The sequence below is a fragment of the Bombina bombina genome, chromosome 2 (genome assembly GCF_027579735.1).
Source record: "Bombina bombina isolate aBomBom1 chromosome 2, aBomBom1.pri, whole genome shotgun sequence".
In the NCBI taxonomy this organism is placed as follows: Eukaryota; Metazoa; Chordata; class Amphibia; order Anura; family Bombinatoridae; genus Bombina; species Bombina bombina.
In genome coordinates, this window is record NC_069500.1 from 898,024,493 (window position 1) to 898,035,943 (window position 11,451).

Here is an 11,451-nt window from a genome sequence, read left to right on the forward strand (position 1 = left end):
TTTGAGGAAGGACAAATCCTCCTCCCAAACCTTGGCTCCTAGTCCTGCCCCTACTACTCCCTACTTACCCCCTCCTCCTCCCTCTATCCACCCTCTCCACTGCCCTCCACCTAGCCACCCCCTTCCCAACTCCACTAGGCCTATCCATTCCTTTCTCCTTCCTCCCTAACTCTAACCTAACACTAGCAAATGAAGAAAGGGATGGACTATATAGTCAAATAAAAAAAAAATGAGATTAGAATTTTTTTTTATTTATACAGGATGTAAAATAAAAAAGGGATGGGCGAAATGTATAAATGAAAAAAAAAGTAAAATAAAGTTATATAGTGGGGAAGGGTAGTTAAAAGGGGAGATGGGAAGTGGGATAGGGGGTTAATGAAAGGAGTAATAAAGGAAGATGGGGATATGGGGGGCGTAATTAAATAAAAAAATATGTGAATGTGTTTGTATCAAATAAAAGTGTGTGTATTTGTGTGTGTTAATTAACTAATATATGGATGTGTGTGTGTGCTCCTAATATATTTTATAAGTCCTACAATAAGAATATATGAAAAAAAATCTACAATTATCCACTAACTCTCAAAAAACTATCCAAACCACCAAACTCTCTAGAGGCGATCACAGGTAAAGAGCACAGGCGCAAACAATTATTCTAATAGACAGCGGTCGGGTTGCCATGGCAATGCACTTATGGTGCGCTTTTCGTCAAATCCGACATTGGTTGGCAGCGCAAACTTACGTACGGCTGAAAAGAGCGACTGCGCGCAACACGCTATTCTTTTGAAAAGAAACCTGGTACTAAAATGGAGTCGTAAATTACTTTTAGCTGTCGGTCATTTCGGTAGCTTACGGCTCCATTTTTAACAGCTCAATGGAGGCAAGCTCTCTGTTGGTGAAGTTTATCATTTTAAGGCTTATACATCATCTGACATTAGTCTTTAGTATGCTTACTCATGTTTACAATGTATGCTATAGAAAATTATATTTGAAATTACTGCACACTAAGTATAGTACACAAATGTCAAGTGACTAGTTAAAACCTTGGCAAAAAACACATATTTCAACCCTAATCTTGTTCCTCAGTAGGTTTTCTCTAAGGCTGCTTGATTTACACATTTAAATAATGTGCAAAACTATTCCTACTGAAAGAAAGAAATATGTTTCAATCACCCTTTATCTTATGTATGATTGCATTAAAACTTTGTAATTGGTGTGAAAATATGTCAATCAAAGCTCAGCATATTTTCTAAGATTTCTTATGAGAACATTATCAAATTTACAAATAAATATAGACAATATTTAGGGGCATTACACGGATGAGAGAAGGGCATATTGATAGTTCCTCCTGTCCCTCTAGACAACCTTTAGTCCCATAAACCTTAATTGCAACCAAATAAATAAATGCACAAACTTAATTTAATATAATATATAATAAAATACACCAACATTATAAATAGGTGGTAACATTTAAAAAATTAGTAAGACCCGTAAAGTTTGTCAACTGAAAAGACTTAAATTATAGAGATGGAAAATCTACATGTAGTGTCCTGATGGTCTTGCTGAATGTTCCATGGAAGAGGTAAAACGAGGGATCTGCAACGGACTCCAGAAATACTAACGTCTTTGAAATGAATTAGAAGCATAATTATCAGAAGGATGGCAGAGAAGAAAGCAGGTAGTTGAAAGGGTAATAGTAAACAGCTTAGTATGTAGCAAGAGGGAGGGAGAAACATTCATAAGGTAAATTAGTTTGTTCAGACATAGATTGTAAATATAGGGATGGCCAGTATGAAATCAGATTAATTTGTTAGGTAGTTTGACAGAGGACTACATGTGTCAAAGCTTAGTGAGGAGCAAAGGGAGGAAAAGAATATTTAAAACTAATACACAACAATATTAATATTTATCTAATCCAACATAAAGATGGGGTCAAGTTGTGAAATGCTTGCTAAAAAACTGTAATTGAATTAAGCATCCGGGAGGTATGTAGTCAGAGATAGTTTTGGTGGGGAGGAGGTTGGCCTTAAATTATTTTACGAGTCTGTGAATATAGAATTAAGGTGATAAATATAGTATGGTTCAATTCAGACAAGAATATTGAGTGATAATTATAGGGAATTAATAATTAAGTTCATAATAAGCAGGGATTAAAGGGATACAATGGTTAAAATTAATAATATATAGTAATAACATTTGTATGTATATATTAATGTGTTCTGCAGTTTTCTTGCTCCCAAGCTATAAAGTTTCCATCTTTTAAATCAAAAGATAAACATATTTTTAGCTAAATGTATTGTTGGCCAACAGAAGTGTTCCACTAATATAAACAAATTATATATTCTTTATTTAAATATATTTGTTTATTAACCATTTGGCGTGTTCACTTAAATAGATGTACATCATATGTTGTTTAGGGATCAAGTTGCATATTGGGTGCCAGCAATTTATGATGTGTAATTTTTGTTATACTTGTTTGCTTATATTTATAGAATCACCTTGAAATTTCTATTAATCTCTAATGAGGTTATTTTCCTAAATAATTATAAACTATATTGACCTTTTACCATCCTAAGCAAACAGTGACATTTAGAAAAAATAATAATAATTATGCCACCTCATTACTATTATTAGAAACTATGTAGACACAAAAAATACCTCATATTACTTTGTTAGTTGTTGCTTCATAACATACCTTAATGATAAGAATAGGGCATTAAAGTTCAGGTTGTAGGAAGCACAGTATAAATTATGCATAAAAGCAACAGGGATGGAATTTATTAATAAATCTCTTGTTGCATTCTGAAGCAACAATTACCTTTAATTTATGTAAATTTAAAGACAAAGACATAAAGGGTAAGCAATTCCTATATTTAATTATTGATTAATGAAAATTAGATATGTAAACTCCACAACCTCAGTGCACGTGCATGCGCACACACACAAACACACATGCAAACATACACGAATACATGCAGATCAACAATAAAACTGGATTAAAATTGGGTTATACGGACAAATTGAAAAATCCCTACACAAGTTTATATATAAAAGTATATAGACAAACTTTATTTATAAGGTAAAAAAAAATGGAAATTCCAATATTTAAATCCCAATTAAATAGTATTAATAATATTTTATTATATTATTAATTTCTCTGTGGTGAGGAACTTTAATTTAGGATTTAGGATTTCCCATGCTTTTTAATATTCAAATAATAAACTAAAAACTCTGGCATTAACACATTTTTTGCTATAAAGGGCTAGATTACAAGGCATGCGAGAGATAAGGGGTTTATCACGGCTCTTTGCACGCATCAGAAATAGCGCACATATCACAAGTTGAAAGTAAACGCATTCGCTTGAGTGCAATTGAATTTAACGAGCATCGACGTAGCTCGATTTCAGAGCTCTGGTTAACTGTTATACAAGTCAAAACATTTGCACAAAACACATCAAATATACATTGTACTATACACTTACACTCATAATAACTGTCTAATAAAAAAAAAGTCTTAATAGAAATATTGCATTTAAAAGTTAAAAAAATGGCTCAAGAAGATATGAGGTCTTGTGTTGTGTGTATATATATATATATATATATATATATATATATATATATATATATATATATCCAATTTGCAGAACCAAGCACTCACTTTTCAATTTGTTTGCCCAGGTGCAGGTACATAAATGTGTATATAATCTAAAGCAAATACTGCACACTCAGGTCTTCAAAATCAAAAGTGATTTTAATTCAATTTGAATTAAAATCACTTTTGATTTTGAAGACCTGAGTGTGCGGTCTCTGCTTTAGATTATATATATAAATACCCCTCTCCTTGGGATTTTGTCCTGGGAACAACTTTGACACAGTCTTCACAGCAGAGAAACACTTAAAGGGACATGAAACCCACATTTTTTCTTTCATGATTTAGAAAGAGAATGCAATTTTAAACATCTTTCTAATTTACTTCTATTATCTCATTTGTTTCATTCTCTTGATATCCTTTGATGAAAAGCATATCTAGATATGCTCAGTAGCTGCTGATTGGTTGCTGCACACAGAAGCCTCATGTGATTGGCTTACCCATGTGCATTGCTTTTTCTTCAAATAAGGATACCTAAAAAATGAAGCAAAATAAATTATAGAAGTAAATTGTAATGTTGTTTAAATTTGTATGTTCTATCTGAATCATGAAAGAAAGATTTTGGGTTTAGTGGCCCTTTAAAACGCACTGGACTAGGTAGCACTGGCCTGTTTATTCACAGACAATTTCCAGGAATACAGTTTTAAAAAACAAAAGCAGAATAAATCCTTGCACTATGGCACATGCTAAACAGAATAAAGTATTCCTGACTAACATTGTGTGGCTTTTTCGCACAACTGCAAAATTACAAATAGATTTCAAAACCTCTCAGTCCTAGAACCTCTAGACAGCAGCACAACTCCATATCCTCTGTCTCTTTATCATACAGGTTCCAACTAACAGCCTCAGCACACACTATTTTACAGGAGTTAATTGACCTTAAAGGGACATTGAACCCAAATGTTTTCTTCCGTGGTTTAGATAGAGCATGCAATTTTAAGCAACTTTCTAATTTACTCCTATTATCAATTTTTTTCGTTCAGACTCTGGATAGCACTTTTTTATTGATGGATGAATCAATCAGCAAGAACAACCCAGGTTGTTCACCAAAAATGGGCCGGCATCTAAACTTACATTCTTGCATTTCAAATAAAGATACCAAGAGAATGAAGAAAATTTGATAATAGGAATAAATTTGAAAGTTGCTTAAAATGTCATGCTCTATCTGAATCCCAAAAGAAATAATTTGGGTTCAGTGTCCCTTTAATTACCTGCAGGTGAGAAAACCTTCATTTGTAGGGAAAACCTGAAATGGATTCATCACTAATTCTCTGGCACGTCCAAACTGTGGAATGGATTACCGGCTCAAAATACACAATTACATAATACATTTTTAACACCACCAACAGCATTGCATAATTTGCAGAAAAACATACACTTCATTGTACACAATCCCCTTAGCTCTGTCACAATATATATATATATATATATATATATATATATATATATATATATATATATATATATGTATATGTATACCACGCTTTATGGTGATTCGCTTTACAGCGATTTGCTAATACGGCGCCACTGCAAACCTGAAAGTCGTTTCTCAGCGCAGCACTTTAACATTGACCGTGAGTCAGGAGATTGTACAAAATTGCATGCGGTCTCACTTATTACAGTGTGCGCTGGCAAGACTCTGTTGGGGTTGCTAGAATTGTGCAGTATTGTACTGTACAGGATAATTTGGTAAATGCATTACAGGGAGTGCAGAATTATTAGGCAAATTAGTATTTTGACCACATCATCCTCTTTATGCATGTTGTCTTACTCCAAGCTGTATAGGCTTGAAAGCCTACTACCAATTAAGCATATTAGGTGATGTGCATCTCTGTAATGAGAAGGGGTGTGGTCTAATGACATCAACACCCTATATCAGGTGTGCATAATTATTAGGCAACTTCCTTTCCTTTGGCAAAATGGGTCAAAAGAAGGACTTGACAGGCTCAGAAAAGTCAAAAATAGTGAGATATCTTGCAGAGGGATGCAGCACTCTTAAAATTGCAAAGCTTCTGAAGTGTGATCATCGAACAATCAAGCGTTTCATTCGAAATAGTCAACAGGGTCGCAAGAAGCGTGTGGAAAAACCAAGGCGCAAAATAACTGCCCATGAACTGAGAAAAGTCAAGCGTGCAGCTGCCAAGATGCCACTTGCCACCAGTTTGGCCATATTTCAGAGCTGCAACATCACTGGAGTGCCCAAAAGCACAAGGTGTGCAATACTCAGAGACATGGCCAAGGTAAGAAAGGCTGAAAGACGACCACCACTGAACAAGACACACAAGCTGAAACGTCAAGACTGGTCCAAGAAATATCTCAAGACTGATTTTTCTAAGGTTTTATGGACTGATGAAATGAGAGTGAGTCTTGATGGGCCAGATGGATGGGCCCGTGGCTGGATTGGTAAAGGGCAGAAAGCTCCAGTCCGACTCAGACGCCAGCAAGGTGGAGGTGGAGTACTGGTTTGGGCTGGTATCATCAAAGATGAGCTTGTGGGGCCTTTTCGGGTTGAGGATGGAGTCAAGCTCAACTCCCAGTCCTACTGCCAGTTTCTGGAAGACACCTTCTTCAAGCAGTGGTACAGGAAGAAGTCTGCATCCTTCAAGAAAAACATGATTTTCATGCAGGACAATACTCCATCACACGCGTCCAAGTACTCCACAGCGTGGCTGGCAAGAAATGGTATAAAAGAAGAAAATCTAATGACATGGCCTCCTTGTTCACCTGATCTGAACCCCATTGAGAACCTGTGGTCCATCATCAAATGTGAGATTTACAAGGAGGGAAAACAGTACACCTCTCTGAACAGTGTCTTGGAGGCTGTGGTTGCTGTTGCACGCAATGTTGATGGTGAACAGATCAAAACACTGACAGAATCCATGGATGGCAGGCTTTTGAGTGTCCTTGCAAAGAAAGGTGGCTATATTGGTCACTGATTTTTTTTTGTTTTGTTGTTGAATGTCAGAAATGTATATTTGTGAATGTTGAGATGTTATATTGGTTTCACTGGTAAAAATAAATAATTGAAATGGGTATATATTTGTTTTTTGTTAAGTTGCCTAATAATTATGCACAGTAATGGTCACCTGCACACACAGATATCCCCCTAAAATAGCTAAAACTAAAAACAAACTAAAAACTACTTCAAAAATATTCAGCTTTGATATTAATGAGTTTTTTGGGTTCATTGAGAACATGGTTGTTGTTCAATGATAAAATTAATCCTCAAAATACAACTTGCCTAATAATTCTGCACTCCCTGTAGCACTGTACACACAAGTTCTTTACATGCACATTTTGTTTGGCCATTAAAGGTACAGGTACCAGTATATGCAGTGTTACTGTATATGTACTGTACTGTATATTATTGTTATAATGCCTTTGTGCTTATCTTGAATAGTACAGGTAAGCATTTCATATTCCTCCTTCATCGCATATGCCTATACCATACCATTAAACATAACCTACTTTAGTATACGTACTGTATGGCATTGTGTCAGATCTCCACATAAAATAAGGATCTGGCATACCTTACATGTACAGTAGAGTACATTAGGTTATGTTTTATGGTATGGTATGGTATAGGCATAGGAGATGAAGGAGGCATATGAGATTCTTACCTGTACTATTCAAAGTAAGCGCAAAGGTAAAGCCAATCATTGCAATAGGAGCAGACAACCTTTGTTTTTTTCATATGATTCTTTTCATAATTTCAAAATTCACTTCCAGTATCATCTCTGTTTTGTATTTTAGTCTTTGTTGTTTTATTTCTACATTTCTAAAATGGCCCTGGCTCCGGGTGATGCCAAAAAGAGGATCCATAAGCCTCTTGCAGTGAATCAAAAGTTGGAAATAATAAAGTTGAGTGGGCAAGGCATGTCCAACTCCAATATAGGCTGCAAGTTAGGTTTGGCTCTCCAAACAGTTAGCACAGTGGTGAACGCTAAAGAAAAATACTTAAAAGAATTAAAAAGTGCTACTCCAGTGCACACAAAAGTGATTCGCAAGAGAGACAACCTTATTGTTGAAATGGAGAAGCTGCTAGAGGTTTGGATAGAAGATCAAACCAGCCACAATGTGTCTTTAGGCCAAGCCATTATCCAAAGCAAAGCCCTATCCTTGTTTAATGCAATGAAGGCTGAAAGAGGTTAGAGTGCTAGAGATGAACATTTTGAAGCTAGCAGAGGTTGGTTTACCAGGTTTAAGGAAATAAGTCATCTGCACAACATTAAAGTGCAAGGGGGAGGAGCTAGTGCAGATGTTGAATCTGCAGAGGCTTTTCCAGAAGAGCTGGGTAAAATGATAGAAGATGGTAGTTACACCACACAGCAAATATTCAATGTGGATGAAACAGGCCTTTTCTGGAAAAAAATGCCATCTAGGACATTCATTGCAAAGGAGGAAAAGTTAATGCTAGGATTCAAAGCTGCAACGGATCGACTGCTATTAGGTGCTAATGCAGCTCGTGAATTTAACCCCTTAACGACATGCGTCGTACAGGGTACGTCACACACAACCTGGTCTTTAAAGACCAGCGATGTACCCTGTACGACGTTGGGGTTGAAAGCGTCTGGAAGCGATCCTGATCGCTTCCAGCCGCTTTCCGGTTATTGCAGTGATGCCTCGATATCGAGGCATCACTGCAATAACATTTTACCCATCCGATGCAGAGAGAGCCACTCTGTGGCCCTCTCTACACCGGACATCGATGGCCCGCAATCGTTGGTGGGTGGGAGCCGACGTGGGAGGCGGGTGGGCGGCCATCGGTGCATTACGTAATGCAGCGGTGGGCGGGATCGTGGGCGGGCTCGCTGGGGGTGCGCACGGGCGCGCGCACGTGCACGGGGGAGGCAGGTGGGCGCGTGCACGGGGAGGGAGCGGGTGAGAACCATTACACTATGGAACAGATTTTGTATATTTAGAGGGAGAGAGGGGGGTATATAAAACTTTATATACATAATCTAAGTGATCTGGGAGGGGGTGGGGGTTTAGTCTTGGGGGGGAAGCTACACTACAGAAAAGTGGGGGGAAAAAATAAAAAATATATCTTTTTTTTGTAAACTGGGTACTGGCAGACAGCTGCCAGTACCCAAGATGGCTCCCAATAATGTAGATCAGGGAGGTTTGGGGCTAAGGGGGATCCTACACAGCAGCATATGTAAATATGCTTAAAAAATAATAATAATACAAAAAAAAGATACCTTTTATTTTAGTACTGGCAGACTTTCTGCCAGTACTTAAGATGGCGGAGATAATTGTGGGGTGGGGGAGGGAAGAGAGCTGTTTGGGAGGGATCAGGGGGTCTGCTGTGTTAGGTGGGAGGCTGATCTCTACACTAAAGCTATTATTAACCCTGCAAGTTCCCTACAAGATCCCTAATTAACCCCTTCACTGCTAGACATAGACATAGCCTTCTAATTACCAAAAAGCATCGCCAAAACCATATATGTCTGCTATTTCTGAACAAAGGGGATCCCAGAGAAGCATTTACAACCATTTGTGCCATAATTGCACAAGCTGTTTGTAAATAATTTCAGTGAGAAACCTAAAATTGCGAAAAAATTTACGTTTTTTAAAATTTGATCGCATTTTGCGGTGAAATGGTGGCATTAAATATACCAAAATGGGCCTAGATCAATACTTTGGGTTGTCTACTACACTACACTAAAGCTAAAATTAACTCTACAAGCTCCCTAAATGCTCCCTAATTAACCCCTTCACTGCTGGGCATAAAACACGTGTGGTGCGCAGTGGCATTTAGCAGCCTTCTAATTACCAAAAAGCAACACCAAAGCCATATAAGTCTGCTATTTCTGAACAAAGGGGATCCCAGAGGAGCATTTACAACCATTTATGCCATAATTGCGCAAGTTGTTTGTAAATAATTTCTGTGAGAAACCTAAAGTTTGTGAAAAAATTTGTGAAAAATTGAACAATTTTTTTTATTTTATCGCATTTGGCGGTGAAATGGTGGCATGAAATATACCAAAATGGGCCTAGATCAATACTTTGGAATGTCTTCTAAAAAAATATATATACATGTTAAGGGATATTCAGGTATTCCTGACAGATATCAGGGTTCCAATGTAACTAGCGCTCATTTTGAAAAAAAAGTGGTTTTGAAATAGCAAAGTGCTACTTGTATTTATGGCCCTCTAACTTGCAAAAAAAGCAAAGAACATGTAAACATTGGGTATTTCTAAACTCAGGACAAAATTTAGAAACTATTTAGCATGGTTTTTTTTTGTGGTTGTAGATGTGTAACAGATTTTGGGGTCAAAGTTAGAAAAAGTGTGTTTTTTTCCATTTTTTCCTCATATTTTATAATGTTTTTAATAATAAATTATAAGATATGATAAAAATAATGGTATCTTTAGAAGGTCCATTTAGTGGCGAGAAAAACGGTATATAATATGTGTGGGTACAGTAAATGAGTAAGAGGAAAATTACAGCTAAACACAAACACAGCAGAAATGTAAAAATAGCCCTGGTCTTTAAGGGAAAGAAATTGAAAAATGGCCTTGGTCCTAAAGGGGTTAAGCTGAAGCCTATGATGATCTACCATTCTGAGAATCCTAGGGCTCTGAAAAACTATGCTAAATCTAGCCTGCCTGTTTACTACAAATCAAACACTAAAGCCTGGATGACTGCAAGTCTATTTACAACATGGATTACAGATTATTTTAAACCCACAGTTGAAGCCTGCTGCATGGAAAAAAAAAATCCTTTTAAAAATTTTAATGCTTAATGACAATGCACCTTCTCACCCATGAGCTTTAATGGACATCTACAATGAGATTCAAGTTGTTTTCTTGCCTGCAAACACCACATCTATTCTTCAGCCTATGGATCAGGGAGTGATTGCAACCTTCAAAGCATATTATTTGAAGAAAACATTTACTGCTGCTATAACTGCCTTAGATAGCGATGCATCTGATGGTGCAACAAAGAACAAATTAAAAGCCTTATGAAAAGGATTTACAATTCTAGATGCTATTAAAGCAATTAGAGATGCCTGGAATGAAGTTTCAGATTCAGCATTGAGACGTGTGTGGAAAAAGCTAAACCCCACCTTTTTGGATGATGCTCCCAGCTTTGAGACTTCGGTAGAAGAAGTCAATGCTAGCGTTGTGGACATGGTTAGACAACTGGAACCAGAAGTGGAGCCTGAAGATGTTACAGAATTACTTGCATCTCATGACCAGCCATTGACAGATGAAGATTTGATTATGATTGAAGAGCAAAGAAGACTACTGATGAAGAACCAGTTTGCATTAGGGAAATGCCAACAAAAGAATTGGAGGAATATGTCAGTTTAGAAAAGGGATTGGCAGGTTTGGAGCAGATTGATGGGAATTTTGAAAGAAGTTCTTAATCTTCAGTTAATAAAAGTGTGTCAAACGGAATTGCATGGTATAAAGAAATACTTCAAGAAAGGAAGCGTCAGTCCATGAAGCAAACCTCTTTGCTATCATATTTTAATAAAATCCCACATTCATCATCATCACCTTCAACATCAAGACCTGATGAATCTTTGTCAAGTTCTCCACCTTCAAAACTGATGTACATTGAAGATTCAGATGATGAATCATAAGCAAAGGTAAGCAATACAGCACATACTACTGTATTGTACTTCATGTTGTACTGTACAGTACCTGTATACAGTATATGTATTCCTTTCTACTGTCTGCATAACTGAATACAGTACTGTACTGTGTTGTGCTAGTGTAAAGCAAACTTAGCACTATTGCACACCTATATATGTTAGTTCAAGCATGTTTTTAGATTTTAAACACACTGGCAAG

General features: G+C 36.8%; 1 pseudogene; it reads left to right on the forward strand.

Annotated features, from left to right (window-relative positions):
- Nucleotides 1-289: 289 nt before the first annotated feature.
- On the forward strand, nucleotides 290-11,240 carry LOC128647360 (tigger transposable element-derived protein 1-like; annotated as a pseudogene).
- Nucleotides 11,241-11,451: the final 211 nt, after the last annotated feature.